We start from the raw sequence: 6,000 nt of genomic DNA, 5'->3' as shown, positions 1-6,000 counted from the left end.
GCCTCAGCAGTGAGATCATGCAGTGGCCCTCTGGAATGGTATCACTGAACAGACCTCAGCAGTGAAATCATGCAGTGCCCCTCTGAAATGGTATCACTGAACAGGCCTCAGCAGTGAGATCATGCAGTGGCCCTCTGGAATGGTATCACTGAACAGGCTTCAGCAGTGAGATCATGCAGTGATCACACATTTACAGTTTATTTATTTAACAGACACTTTTATGCAGAGTGACATACATCACTCTGGGAAATCACTTGAACCAGCAACCTTCCGATCACAGTACTAACCCACTGAGCCACAGCATGGTGCGCGCCATAACATTCCGGATGTTAGCATGTCCCAGTATGTTTTATGTTAATTCCGACAGGATTCCTTGACTTCCTCCTGGACTGCGTATGAGATGAAAGCTGGGGCTGCCGCCTAATCGATCACACAGTGAAATGTTATTCAGTAAGGCGGTTCTTAATGTGAACCACACCACAGACATTTTCCAGAAACACCGAGGGGAAAGAAGTATCAGTTCATTTGGAGAAAAAAAAACATGAAGGATCCATTGCCTGGAGGTCGTCGTCTGGCCCGGTCACACCAGAGTGGCTTTAACCGCTGCCCCGTGGAGAGGCAGGCCTGAGCACCCACGTTTATGTGGCCCAGGCTGGCGGCCTGGGGGGGTGTTACTCAGGACTGGTGCCAAGACGTGCCCAGGAGAGAGAGGGAAGAGAGAGAGAGGGAGAGAGAGAGTGTCTGTGTGTGCGGTATTGTTCATGTCTGCCAGCAGGTACCATTAAGAGCAGAAGTGCATGACCTAGTTCTGACCCCCCCCTCCCCCCCCAGGATGCATGTGTCACCTGACACAAGTGTGACCTTAGCCCAGGTTGCCTTGGTCTAAGTTACCATGTGGTCAGTCTTCTCTTTTTTTCTAAGTCCTAAAATAACTTACAGTGGGACACAGGGTATGTAATGCATCACAGATGCTGTAAACAAGCCCAAAGCCAGCCAGTTATTCATATAATTCCGGCGTGTTGGATTCTGGCCTTAAATTCTCGGCTCTTATTCACAAAACCACTCGTCTGGCCATAAATTCTCTAAAGCCTCTTTTGTTTTGTTGCATGTTTGATCCTAAACCCCGGGGTGATCCATTTTAAAAGTACTGAGATAAGGTCAGTCAATGAACATATAGATTGGTTTGACTCTTTCCCTGGCCTTAAGGGGCATAAAACAGCACACGTGTGTGTCACCGCTCGCCTGACGTGTTCTTCACACGTGTGCGCGTGCCGTTCCTCTCTCGGCCTTCCTCCATAATCGGTGGTAGACTGAGAATGCAAATGAGATGGTTATTACACCAGCGCTCATCAAGCTGGCCAGAAAAGACTTCAATAGCCTGATGAATATGCATGCAAATTTGTTAATTAAGTTAATTATTCTGCTGAAAATTCATTTGTCTTCCAAGGACATTTCGGCAATGATTTTAACATGCTTCTGCCATTAGTCATGCTCCTTGCTATTTAGAGTCACTTTTGTCCACTTTTTGAAACTTTGACACAGAAGAGTAGTAGCTAATGGAATGCCTGTGCAGAGAAAGCAGGTGTGTTTTTGTAGTCCATATTTATGTGTTTTTGTAGTCCGTAGTAGTGTTCTTGTAGCCGACATTCTAGTATTTTTGTAATACATATTCATGTATTTTTGTAGTGCATTTTTGCATGTGTATTTATAGTTTCCTTTATGCATATACACATCACATTTGTGTATTTTTGTAGCTCATATTTATGGGATTTTGCAATCAGGGATGTTTCTTGCTAACAGTCACACTCCCTCCCTACAGTATGTCTGCAGTTCATATGCATGTTTTTATAGTTTCCGGTGCTGCGTGATTGCAGCTGACATCCACGTATGTTACAGTTTACTGCTTGCAGTCATGCATGTGTGCAGGTCACAGTCATGAGATTTAATAGTTTCTTCTTATGCATGTTTGAGGCTCATGTTTTTATAGATTGTATTCATGGTTTTGTAAGTTTGCAGTCAAGTGTGTTTGTAGCTCACACTCATGTATGTTTGCTGTACACATTCAGCATTTTTGTAACTCACAATCATGTTTGCAGTTCAAATTCATGTCTTGTTGTAGTTTTCAGTCATACATGGTTGTAGTTCCCCATTGTATTTTTGTAGTTTCTTTTTATGCATATTTTCAGCTCACGTACGTGACATGTTTTCTGTGACATGATTAACATGATTATTGCTTGATCACAATTTTTTGTAATTTGCTATCATACATATTTGTAGTCCATCATCATGTATTTTTCATGCATGTCGAATTAGCGCAGGTGACATTGATGTTTTTATTCATGTTTGTAGTTCACGTCCTTGTGTTTTTGTAGTTACGTGTTTTGTAGTCATGCATGTCCGTAGCTCACATTCTTGTATGTTTCTAGCTCATATTCATATATGTTGTTTCTTTTCATTCTTGTATTTTTGCAGGTGACGTTCATGTGTTTTGTTTCATGTTCATCTGTGATGTATACTATGGTTTTTTTTTTCATTAGTTCATTATTACCTTTTCTGAATTCACACTTACTGTTAGCCACCTTGTATTGTTCTTGGTATCTGAGTTGATATTTAAATGCAGTTTATAACTTTACTACCATATTGTTTGTAAAAATCATGCATTTTTTGAGAACGGTTTTGGAGAAGTTCTGAGTTCTCCTCCATGCCCCCAGGAGGTTTCGGTTTCCCTAGATAGAAGAAAAAAGCCCAAGAGGTCAAAGTAATGTGGCCACGCTGAATATTATCGAAAAAGGACATTTTAAATGTAATGTCCTGCATATTACAGCAGAAGGAGGGGAACAAACTGAAAGCCTTTTACTGAAGAACATTAGCTAGCGATCCCTTCTGTACACCATGCATGAGCGTAGCATAACCACTGTTAAACCGGCAGCTATTCTTTCAGATTAAGGACACTGTACTTTTGACCTGTGTAACATCTCTATGTATGCGCTCAGAATGTGAAATAAACCTCTTATCTGATTCTCACTTGCCAATCTGGAGCCTGCTTTCCGTTTTTGGGAATGTGGATTGACAGGATGGCGAATTATTGTTTCGAAAGATGGTGCTTTGTTACGGATTTAATGACACTGAAAATAGTTCAGTCAAAAACTGAAAGAATGCTATGTTATTTGAGGGGCACACAAAACAGTTTATGTCCCGCCAGCGCCGGAGAAATGTGAAATGTGGGTTGATGAGATTTATACGAGTGATGTTCGAGCAGACATTTTGGATGTTTACAGTGAATCCTGTCTGACTGACAAAGCACAGACCTCCTCTCTGATATACGAGAAGACATACCCTCCCTCCAAGTGCCAGACCCTGTTTTGAAGAAACGCTGTTTGGCAGCTGCGGCTCAATCTGTACGTCGGATCTGTCAGACGCTGCTTGACGCTCATTTCCTTCAGACCAGCAATAGCGCTCGCTGCCAGCACACTTAATGTGCACATTTATTTCAGTGCAAATCCAAAATGCATCCTCTTCATGCATCCCCTTCGAAATGTGAGATCATTTATAATTAAGAGTGCATTTAATTATGTTTTAATTGCTGCCATGTGACTGCATAAGTGCAGCTCTCCCCTAAGAGTTATCTGTCTAGATAAAATTGAGTTTATTGCTTTGATTTTGGTCTCCAAAGTGGAGCTCGGATCTAGCCAATGGCGTCCCTTTAAACCAGTCTGCGTGATTTCATTGGTATCTGGAGCAGGTGCATAGCAGGGCCTAAAATGTCACCTTGGGCTCCACCAGCACCCAACAATGTTACAGGACCCTGCCTGAATATGCCAGGGTTTCCATGCCCATAGTACTTCTTTCTTTCTTTCTTTCTTTCTTTCTTTCTCTTTATTTAATTCACCCATCCATTCACCATGTAAAACATGAATTGCTGTGTCTCATGGTGTCTGGAGAAGGTCTCACCTCCAAGCCTCCCCAGCTTTGCGCTACGGTTCTCCAGGAGCTAACGAGATCAGCAGGCGTCCTGGATGCTGATTGGCCGAGGCCCCCTCGTTCATCCGCCGCTCGCTCAGTCCGCCTGACGCAGCAGATGTTGCCGCGTCGCCTCCCGTCAGCCGTGATTGACATCGCTGGCATGTGGGGACGATTGGTGGCGCTCTATCTTGCCACCCCCCACCCCACAACGCACACCTGTCTTTCCTGCTCAGTTGCTCTGCTGGGGAGGGGCACAGTACTGGGTGGGGGGTTCTCAGCACCCCCTGCCAGCCTGCTGAGGGAGGTGCAGCCTTGCGGGGAAAATTCTCAGCGGGACGCCCACAATGATCAGCCCAAATTTGCCTCATTTCTCTGTTTTATATCCCGCTTTCTCAGAACGGAGCATTGCTGCTTCTGGGTTTGAACCCAGCCCCCTAGCGGTCTCCGATGGACTCGCATCCAGTCCAGAACATACCTACTGTGGTGTCACCGGGCTGCACTTTGATCAGAGATCCCAGCCACACATTCACATGGTTACACTAAAAGCAGCTTACAATCAAACCTATAGCCCTTGATCTGTTAGGATGCAGGACTACCTGCCAACCTACCTTGGAGAAGCTGTAATTGGGCTTTTTTTTATCAAGGCCAAAGGCTCCACCTATTGGACAGGAAGGGAATTTTCTAACGGAGAAACATGGCCGTATACTGCAAATGTACGGACAAAACTAAATCGACGTCAACAATCTGTCGCATACTTAAAACGACCCCGCCAAATTGTTCATTCTGTCACGCAGAAGGTTTTCGATGCAGCAGACCCACATTCAGAGCGCAAATAAATGTATTGTGGCGAGAGCGTGTGTCATTTTAATAAAGGAGATGACAGCTGATTTAAAATGGAAGTTGCTATCTATTAGCAACTATTGGTTTAATACTAGCAGTAGGATAGAGAGGGAAGCCAATAATTTTAAACGACACTCTCTGTTACACGCTGACGAAACACAAATATTTACTATTGTATTGACAAAACGACGTCGATTTCCTTTGAATTATGTGATCACCAGAATACTTCCCTATAAGCCATGCTGACAGAACCAGTTCATCATTCAACCTCAAATGACATTAGACACTACATACAGAAACATACTTAGCTTCGGTTTATTATATAGCCTACATGTTTCTTGAGTAATAAATATGTTAAAAACGTTTTTCCAGCATTCAGTTTATCCAGTGCTGCAGTATAACGTCAATTACATGCTGAATGTAATATGTTTATTCGATCCAACAGAATATACCGTGTCAGAAGCTTACAGGTCTCCTTTAAATGCCCAAACTCTAAAAAACTTGGTAAGACACTTGGAAAGTCGTCAGACTCAAGGGTCTCGGCTTTAACCATAAACGCCAATACACCGATAACATTTAAGTTACAGCATGGCTGAATTAAACCAATTGGCTTAGCTTTGAAAACATTGCTGTTTTTATTCTATCAGCCCAGAGTGTTTTATATTAGGTAATCTTATTTATTGGTGTTCATCCTGCTTACAAGACATCAATACATTTCAGAGTGCTTCTTCTGGTCCCTTACTACCGTGGGAGCTGAAATACGTGGCTTAGCACTGCCACCTGGTGGTCAGTATTGTAAATAAGAGACATATATTTTTGCAGTTGGGTCTAAAGATGTTCACTTAATGTGATCCTTCACTGTTTCATTTTCATTGGTTTTCATTCATCTTGCGAGTTACTATTTTGTTAATCTGACTAGGCGTGCATTTATCGATATAATTATCGATATAAATGGGCGGTTTCTTTATTGACTGAATGATACAGACAAGGTCATAAACAAGTCTGTGATAACGATCTCTTGAAAATAAGATAATTCGGGTCAGGTGGTCCAATCAGCACTGGTATAGGGGTTGGGGTTGCAGGACGAGCCCACTGCCATCGGGGAATACCGTTGCTATGAAGGGATGTATTTGTTGTGCACCAATTTTTAGGTAGGGGGTACGTGTTAAAGTAACATCCACCTGAATGGCGGAACCC

Source organism: Brienomyrus brachyistius, chromosome 4, assembly GCF_023856365.1.
Source record: "Brienomyrus brachyistius isolate T26 chromosome 4, BBRACH_0.4, whole genome shotgun sequence".
Lineage (NCBI taxonomy): Eukaryota > Metazoa > Chordata > Actinopteri > Osteoglossiformes > Mormyridae > Brienomyrus > Brienomyrus brachyistius.
The sequence above is the reverse complement of the archived record's forward strand: the minus strand, read 5'-3'. Positions refer to the sequence as shown.